This window comes from Microcebus murinus, chromosome 18, assembly GCF_040939455.1.
Source record: "Microcebus murinus isolate Inina chromosome 18, M.murinus_Inina_mat1.0, whole genome shotgun sequence".
Taxonomy (NCBI): domain Eukaryota; kingdom Metazoa; phylum Chordata; class Mammalia; order Primates; family Cheirogaleidae; genus Microcebus; species Microcebus murinus.
The window spans coordinates 45,662,449-45,671,975 of record NC_134121.1 but is presented as its reverse complement, the minus strand read 5'-3'; the positions used below and the strand labels follow the sequence as shown (position 1 = coordinate 45,671,975).

At 59.3% G+C, this 9,527-nt stretch overlaps 1 pseudogene; it reads right to left on the bottom strand.

Moving 5' to 3' along the window:
- Positions 1 to 1,505: 1,505 nt before the first annotated feature.
- On the bottom strand, positions 1,506 to 8,338 carry LOC142861844 (rho GTPase-activating protein 27-like; annotated as a pseudogene).
- Between the last annotated feature and the right edge of the window lie 1,189 nt (positions 8,339 to 9,527).

Genomic DNA, 9,527 nt, shown 5'->3' with positions numbered 1-9,527 from the left:
AAAAAAGACACCTGCACTCGAATGTTTATAGCAGTACAATTCACAATTGCAAAGCTGTGGAAACAACCGAAGTGCTCATCAATTCATGAGTGGATTAATAAAATGTGGCATATGTATACCATGGAGTGCTACTCAGCTTTAAGAAACAACAGTGATGTAGCACCTCTTATATATTCTTGGATAGAGCTGGGACCCATTCTACTAAGTGAAGTATCTCAAGAATGGAAAAACCAGCACCACATGTACTCACCAGAAAATTGGTATTAATGGATCAACACCTAAGTGGACATATAGGAGTAACATTTATCGGGTGTGGGGAGGGTGGGATGGGGGAGGAGGAGATGGGTATATACAACTACAATGAGTAAGATGTGCAATGTTTGGGGGATGGACACACTTGAAGCTCTTACTCAAGGGGGGAAGGGACATGGGCAATATATGTAACCTTAACACTTGTACCCCCATAATGCACTAAAAAAATAGAGTGGGGGGTGTTCAAAAGAGATTAAAGAGACAACCAGAAGCAAGGCACAATCTTGTACTGGATCTTGGTGCAAACAGAGCAGCTGAGAGAGAGAGAGAGGACAATGGAGGCAATTTGACTATACCCTATGTCTTAGATGACATTTAGCAATGAATGTTAATTTTGTCAGCTATAATAATGGTAGGGTGGTTATGAAAAACAAAACATTACTTTTCAGAGATGCATGCTGACGTTTTCAGTGGAAAATTAATAATAAAAATAAATATGGCAAATACTGTTATATATAGGTTATATATAAATACTGTTATATATAGGTATAATTGTATTCATTTAAAAAAATATTCTTTGTGAATAGCCTGAGCAAGACCCCGTGTCTACAAAAAATAGAAAAAATTAGCCAGGCGTGGTGGTGCGCACCTCTAGTCCCAGGTACTGGGGAGGCTGAGGCAGGAGGATCACTTGAGCCCAGGAGTTTGAAGTTGCTGTGAGCTACAATGACGCCATTACGCTGGTGCATTCTAGCCTGGGCAATAGAATGAGATCCTTTCTCAAAAAAATAAAAAAACTAAAAAGTTAATTCTTTTTATGAATACCACAGCATTTCGCATTACCACCCCATATTGAAGTGTCATATCGTATCATGTTTTTCCGATGCCCCAGTGCCTGGCACTGACCACCCATGCAGGCTGGCATTTCAGCACTGATGCCCGTCCCCTCCCACTCCTGGACACTGTCAGCTCTAGGAAGGGCAGAGAAAATAGGTGCAGAGAGAGGCAGACTGCTGGGGCCAGGAAAGAGGTGAGGCAGCAGGTGGGCTTCTCCAGGTCCCGTCCTGGGGCTGCAGGGAATCCAGGGCTGAGAGGTCAGTAATGGGCTGGGGCTCCAGGGAGATCCCCAGAGGACCATGGGGCTGCCTACCGGCCTGTAGAGGACAGAGGGACAGGTGGGGAGAGCTCTGGGTGGCCAGAGCTATGTGGGCTGGGCGTGGGGGACCCAGGAACCTGCTCCCTCACAAGTCAGGTCACAGGCTGGGCAGCAGGTGAGTCACGGGGAGGGAGGGCCAGGCCAGGTGTGAGGAAACCAGTCCAGGGCTGCCCTCGCTGGGGGGCGGGGAGCTGTTCGAGGAGGGGGGACAAGGTCTCCCTGAGTCCCTTCAGCTTGGCTGCAGCTCCCCTGCTGTTACCAACCCCACTTTCTAAAGGCCCCTGGCTGGCCCCGAGGAAGGACAGGTGGATCTGTCCCCAGGCCAGTTGCTGTATCTCAGTCACAGCCACCTCGGGGTTTCCCTTGGAGTTTGCCCCAGGAAGTGGGAGCCAGTCTAGGATCCAGAGAGGAGGGGTCACCAGGTGGGCTTTTGGACCTGGATGGGGAAGGGCCTGGTGGGGGGAGAGTGGGAAACCGCAGTTCCTGGAGGAACGAAAACCACGGCCCTGGGCTCCTTCCCCTGCAGGTGCAGGCCGCCTGCTCAGGTGCCGCCTCCTGGGCTGTTTGTGTAAGAAGTGGCAGCTGCTGGGCTGTAATTCTTCCTCCCAGCGGCCAATGTCCCGCAGCAGGGGGCGGGCTCCTGACTAGAGTCACTGGGCCCTCCTGCCTCTGGGGCAGGATGGTGACCAAACCCAAAATCAGGACTGTGGCTTTGGGGGAGGGGCCTTGGAGGCTTTTGCCAGGCTTCCCTGACTCCCTGAGTGGCCACCTTGGGGGAGAGGCGTCCACCCAGCCCACCCCCCCCCCATCTCTCTCTCCTTGGAAGCCTTTGCTTCCGCCCTCTCCTGGGACATCAGATTCTCCTGCCACACTCAGCTGCAGACAGCAAGGTCAGAGCTTGGAATTCATGTCCACGACAGGGCTGGGCACATAGGTGTATGCAGAAAAGTGAGCACTTGTTTGCCTTTGGCTTGTACTGTTCTTGCTGAGGGTAACAAGGTGGTTAACCTTGAAGGCCACCTGGCTGAAACAGGGTCCAGAACTGACCTGGACACAGCTACTTCCTAGCTGTGTGACATTTTGACCAGTTACTAAACCTCTCTGAACCTCTGTACTCAGGGCAACTTGGGGTACTTATGTCTGCCTTCCGAGATGCTGGGAGCTTAACCCTGGGTGCAAGCCTTTGAGTGAGAGCCCACAGGACTGTTAGCTCCTTTGGGACTGTGTCCCATGACCATTTGGGTCCCCAGTGTCCAGCAGGATGACCAGCACACACCAAGTGCTCAATATGTGCTATTGGAGTGAATGGTGAATGACAAGGCTGTAAAATACCATACATGGCAGAGGCTCCTCTCTTCTGGGGGTGCCCTGGCCCTGCCGAGTAGCCTGCCCGGAGCCCTGAGCTGATTGATGCCCTGCAGACGGGCACCCTTCACCCTCCCCAGCGACCCTGGTCACCTCCCTCACATCCTTGCCTCTCTGTTCTGGGCCCTCCCTCATCTTTTCTCCCAGGATCCCCTCTCAGCAGCCCCGTCTTCCCCATCCTCAGCCTCCGGGTCTCCTGGCTCTTGCCCATCCACTTAAACTTGGGGAAGGCTCCACCCTCGGCCCTATACCCGCTCTGGCCAGTTGTCTACACGCCATTCTCATCGTCACCTTCGCGCCTCTGCCTTCAGCAACCCAAGATGCCAGGACCTGGGGGATCTTCCTCCTTGGCCTGCGCTGCCCTTGGGCAGACTTAGAGCCCTGGTTCATGGTCAAGGGCTGCCTCCTCGTCCCTCCTCAGCACACTCTGTGCACACTGTCCAAGGGCAAGGCCATTCCCCCACCTCCAGGGCACAGCTCAGAGGGGCAGGCACACTCCCACCGTCACCAGGGCAGAGAATGTGCCCGGGAGTGCGCCACTGAGCCTGTCCAGAAACGAACGGGCGCTGGGGAAAGGAGTGCTGGCATCCAGCCACCTACCCCAGAGAAGCCGCCCGCCTGCTGGCAGAGCCGCGGGACACGGACCCGCCTGCGTCCCCGTCCGCCAGGTGCTGTTCTCCACCCTGGCCCCCAGGGGGAGGGCTGGCCCGGAAGAAACCCCAGTGCAGGCGGCGCAGACCCGAAGGGAAGCGCGCCGAGGGGGACCCCAGGCGGTCTAGGGGCCCGCCCGCTACTGCCCAGCGCTTCCACGCCCCGCCCCACATGAGGCTCGCCACACCCTGATCCTGAGGTGCGGCGCTTTCGCCCGCGGACACTGGGCCGGGGAGTCAGGGGGCTCAGCAGCAGCCGGCAGGGCACCCAGCGGAGTCAAAGCCGAGCCTCTGCCCCTCCCTTTGGGCTGAAGAAGAGACCGAGACCCCGAGACGGGAAGTGAATCACGCGCCGGGCGCAGGTGTCAGACGGCTTCTGCGCATCTTGTTTTGCCCCCAGGCCGCCCCTCCCTGAAAAGTTGCTAAAGTTCAAGACGTCGGGGCCTCCGGGAGGAGTCTGAGGATGTAAGAGTGTTTTTAAAACGTGCTCCATTTTCATTTCCCAAACTGACACACTGGATTCGGAAGAGGGAAAAACACCCACTCTTACCATAACTGGACTTCTTTCTGAAACTAACTCATCAAGAGGTTTTTTTGTTGTTGTTGTTTTGTTTTTAAAGGAACTGAAATGTTGGAAACAGCCCAAAAGGGAAATGAATGCCAGACTTTCACATTGTGAACTAAAGTAAAATTTTAAGGCTCACCGCCCCCCACCCCCACTGGCTTACTAAAGGGACCCCTCGTGGCCAAAGAAATATCCTGAAACTAAATTGTCTACCAAGAGGAAGGAGGTCAGACGCGCCTTGTGCCCCCTCCCTTCTAGGGGACATCCTTTGTAACCCATTAATAGGCCTAAGGGTATGCAAGACAAACCTGCAGGTCCTCAATTTACACAACAAATGTATGTTGGGTGGTTTATGTCTGATAGCAGTTTCTTATGTTGAAACATTCCAAGCCTTTAGACAAAGCTTCTTGTCTTTAACCAATTACAAGCCAAAGAATCTTTAAACCCACCTTTAACTTGTAAGCCCCAGGTGGCCCACCTTTTTGGGCCAAACCAATGTGTATGTCCTGTCTCCCTGAAATGTATAAAACCAAACTGTAACCCAGTCACATCGAGTACACTTGCTCAAGGCCTCTTGGGAGTGGCTCTGTGTCATGGTCTTCAAATTTGGCCCAGAATAAATCTGTTTAAAATTATTTTACACAGTTTGGCTTTTTTCCGTTGACAACATCCATCTCGTCTGAACCCCCAAGCTCCGGGAAGAAAGGCGAGGCAGCTGGAGCCAGTGCAGCTCCTCAAGCCCCAGTCCCACGAGCAGGTGTGTTTCGGAATGCAGATTGGCTGGGATTTTAGAAAGAGAACCCGAGAGCACACACCTGCCAGAGGTTACATAACCTCCCGCAAGGGCTCGATCTGCACCCTGCGATCAAGCTTATTTGCATTTCTGCAGCAAAATATGAATATTCACACCAAGTGTGACAAATAAAGACCGTCAACATCCTTATATCGGTTCCCGTGAAATTTTTTCACGGGTGAATTACAAAAGATCTTTGGGCTCCCGGGGAGCTTTGGCACTTGGGAATTGCAGATAAGGGATTGTGAGCCAGTACCACTCTCGTTTTGGGTTTGGGGAAACTCGTCGAAGTGGCGGACACAGTGGAGGGCGTCGAGCGGGACGCAAAGCCGAGCAGGTCTCCTCGCCCCCGGCTCAGTGCAGGCGCAGCCACCCGCCCGTCCCCCACGCCCAGCTGCGTACCTGCTCCGGGTTCTCCTCCCGCCGCTGGCCGCGCAAGTCCAGGATGGCCTTGTAGTCAGTCATTCTCTGAGTCGCTGCGTGCCAGGGGCCGCGGGCACACCCAGGAGCCCGCCACGCTGCAGGCCTTGAAGCGGCCCGTGCTCCCGAGGAGGCCGGCAGGAGGCATGGCGGTGGCACGTGCCAGGTCGTCCAGGGACTGCACTGGCCGCACGGGTGCCAACGGCCGCACATACAGGCAGGCAGGCAGGCAGGCCGGGCGCCAGCCCACCTGCGGGGGCGTCGCGCCACTGCACTGCGCGGGGCCGCACAGGGAGCTGGCACCGCCCCGGGGCTCGGCGGGGGCGCAGTTGGGGCCCGCACGCGAGCGGGCTCATAAACCGGTAGTCGGTAGTTGTAGGCAAGAAGTTCTGGAGCGATGGGGAGGTGACTGGCCAAGTGCTGGCAGCTCGCGCACGTACTATGCTGGCAGGTAGAAGGGGCGGCCGCCGGGCTCGCGCCGCACGTGCCACCAGTGCTCGGTGCTGCGGCGCAGCAGCCGGTGGCGCTCGTTGGGCTGGATGGCTACGCGGCGTCTGTCCTTGCCGGTGTACTCGAAGGGGTGCTCCACCAGCACGTACACGTCCCCCTCGACGTCCGCCGCCATCGCGGCCGCGGCGTTTTCCTGCAGGCAACGAGGAGGCCGCGAAGGTCAGGGCCGCGGAGCCGAGAAGAGCCCCGCGCTGGGGACCGAAGGCCTGGGTTGGAATCCCATCCCGCACTCGCCCCGCGCCTGAGGCCCTGCTTTCCAGTCTCCAAAATGCGGACTTGCATAAAATCGTCTCTAAGGCTCCCACTCTTACACTCAGTGATGGAATTAGGACAATCCGTTCACTGGGGGAGTTGATTGTAGGATTTGAGCCTTGCTTCAGTTCCGTCGTGGGGAGACTGTGGGTAATGCACGTCCAACTTTACTGCCAGGGAAGCCTTGGCTCTAAGACGAAGGGTGATTGCCGGCGACAACGTCGACACCACATTTACCCCAAAGTTAACCGAGCCTCAGCTTTCCCGTCAGTAAAGTGGGAAGAACAGCCCATTTCCCGCCGCTCCCTGCCCCTGTCCCCCCCGACACCTCCAGCCCGCGAGGACTCCGCAAGAGGCAGCGCCCCGTCCCTCTATCAGTCTGCGCCCTGGGCCCGCGGGGTCAGGGTTGCGGTGCGGGTTCTGGGGGTGGCCCCCGAGCAGCTCTACCCTGGGGGTGTCTCTGCCTTGCTTAGGCAGTGGGCCACCAAGGGACTTGGCGTAGTAGACCCGACTGCCAAGGCAGGGGAACCGGTTCTCTCGGTTTCTCTTTCCTTCCCCAGTGGCTTCCCCGCAGAAGTGAACCCAGAGCCCAGCCCGCCCAGACCGTCCCACGCCGCCTCCCGGGAGAGGCTTGGCCCTCGCGGCCTGCCCACCTGTCCCGCGATCCTCCACTGCCCCAAGAGAGTGGCCCCTAGAGGATGCACTTGGTGACGGTGGCTACCCGTGTAGGGTGCCCAGGGCCCCCAAGGCTTTCTGGAGTGGTCACCACAAGCGCCCTTGGCCCCATGCCTGCTCAGCCTGGCTCCCTGCGTGTCGCGAAGGGGGCAGAGCCTAACTGTAACTCTACCTGCGTCCCTCCATCAAAGCCCTCAGTGGCCTCCTGCGGAAGAGTCTGGTCCCTCCAAACCCGTATACTGACCACACCTCCTGCCCCACCAAGGTGTCCCGGGACCAGGCGCCTGGAGGGCTGGGGCACCGCAGGAGCAGTGTCCGATGGGGGCCCCTAGCGCTCCTCTACTTTCTGTGGCGTTCCTCAATGGAGGAACGGGTGTAAACTGAGTCACTGGGCACTCTGGGCCCTGGAGGCGGGGTCAGTGAGCTGCCCAGAGCTGAGCCAACAAGCCACAGGGAGGAGGGCACGCCCCTCGCGGCCCCTTCCCTGGCCCCCAGCTGCGCACTCACGTCGGCTGGGCGGGCGTCCCGGAGCCCATGGGCTGGGTGGGCGGAGCCAGCGGCTGGCGGCAGGTTAGGCCCCCACCATGTCCCTGGGCGGGGCTTCCAGGGGCCCGGCCCCGAGACTGCGCGCGGAACTGGAGCTGGGAAAGGAGAAGAGGGAGGGGAACGCTCAGGAGGACTGTCCCCAATCCCCAAAGCACCCATGTCTGGGAGGGGCGAGGAGGAGCCTGCCAGCCTCTGCCAGGGCCCTTGGGGGGCTTTGGGGCGCGCCCCGGACTTGGAGAAGGCGCTGGAGAGGGGCCGGAGCCAGGAGGGGTGCATCTGAAGTGGCGCTGGCGGGTCGCTAGCCGAGCCTAGGGAGGGGAGGGTCCCGCCCCTGCCCCGCCTCCCTCCCCCGCCCGCTGCGGGACTTGCTGTTCCCGAGCCCCTGCGTCCTGTGGGCGCGCGGCTCTGGGGATGCCGGCTGGGGCTGCATGTCCCGTCCGGGCGTTCCTTTTCCGAGCGAGGCCATTTGCACCCGGAACCACCAAGTACCAGCCCTTTCCAGCCGCACTGGGGCCCTACCCGCGCCGGGCCCTACCCGCCACCCCCGCCTCCCCAGGGCCTTTCCAGGGTTCCCACGGCAGGGACGCCCACCGGAGCGCAGTGTCTCGGGCTGAGTGGGAAGGGGACCGGGCCTCAGCTCCTTCCCCGACCTTGGGGGAGCGAAGAGAAGAGGGTCGGATGGGGGAGCGGGGAGGATCCCTGGAGCGCAAGAACGCCCCCGTCGCCAGGAGGTCCCCTGCGTCCACTGCCCCGCGACTCGAGCTACAGCGGCTTCAACGCCTGGGTCGGCCCTGGGGGCCTGGGCCTGTCCCCTCCCGCCCTGGGACTTGAGGACCGCCCTTCGCCCACCTTCTCCTCCCCAGGAGTACGCGGCCCTCGCAGCTCCCGCGCCAGCGCACAGCGAAGGGGAACAGGCGCGCGGAGCTCCGGGGTGAGGACCTGCGCCTGCGGCGCCCTTCCCACCCCCACTCCCTCAGCGCCCCCCGCCCGGCCCCGCCGGCACCTCCGGGCGTCCGCTCGCTGGCCTCGCCTCCACTTGCCCCGGCAGGCGCGCGCGGGCTCGGCGTCTGGCGCGCCCTCCTCGACCGCCCGGCTCCCGCGCTGCTGTTTCCTGTTCAACAATATGACCAGGGAGGCACCGGCGGAGAGCGCCCGGCAGAACTTCCTCCGGGGCTGTGGTTGCGAGAGACAATCCCCGGTGTCCTGGCTTCCTGTCCCCTCTGGGCCAGGCCAGCGCCCCAGGAGCAGAGATGCCACCCCATTCCCCCTGCACCTCCCAGATCCAGGGCCACACCTGGCTGTCTCCAGGGAGGAGGAGGAGGCAGCAGAGCTGAGATGGTGGGATGAGGGTGGCGGGAGCCTCCCCACTAGCTTCTCCTGGCCAGATTGCCCTCTCACTGCCCTCCCCGATTGTCCCCCTACCTCTAGGAGAGGAGGGCCACCCTCCAATCTGTCCGCAGGGTAAGCTCAGATCAACCTCCTGGAGGCCAGAATCTCAAGTCCAGCCCCAGGTTCCTCCACCCTGGGGGTCTTCTCTTTGGGAGTTATCTGCCTCTCTGGGGAAAGCAGCCTGGCCCCTCTGGGCCCTGCATTCACTCCAGACATCACAAGCCCCGGCCCGGTGGACCCTGCTCTCAGTGACCTCAAGGAACAGTTGTGTCCGCCTAGGTGCTGAGGACGGCCGCTTCAGGCTAGTGTCTGGGAGAAGGACGGAGTCCCCACCCCAGCCCCGGCCTCCCTGGACACCACCTCATGAGGCCTGACTCAGGTTCCAGCCACTTTCTTGAACCCCGGTACCTCTGTATCTTTGCCCCTGCTAGGTGCTGCCCAGCAGTGAGTCTACATTGTGCTGGGTATCTCAGTGTGTCTGAGCCCTGGTGGCATCTTGGGATCCTCCAGGGCAGGGTCCTGCTAGAAGATGGTGGCGGAACCCCCCCACCCCCAACCTACCTCTTAGGTCCCTCCCCACTTGCCCCGAGTTACCCAGCAAGCAAGGCAGGATGGCAGCAGCTGGTAGCAGTTGTGGTCCTGATGCCCGACTCTGCCACTTCCTGGCCTTTAGACCTTGGGAGTTTTGCTTTATTTCTGTGTCTCAGTTTCTTCCTATAGACTGGGGGCAGTAGCACCTACTTCATAGGATTGTTGGGAAGATTAAATGAGATGCACTAGGCACAGTGTCTAACACATGGTATGTATACACGATGTATTAGTTGTTATTGCTACTTTTATTATGAGATGAGCTCTTCAGGATTGGGATTGCTAAACCTCCCATCTTCCTTTAGGCAGAAGGGGAGGAGGAAGAACAAGTGTCCTCAGAAGCACCTTGCAGGGATGGAGGGGCTG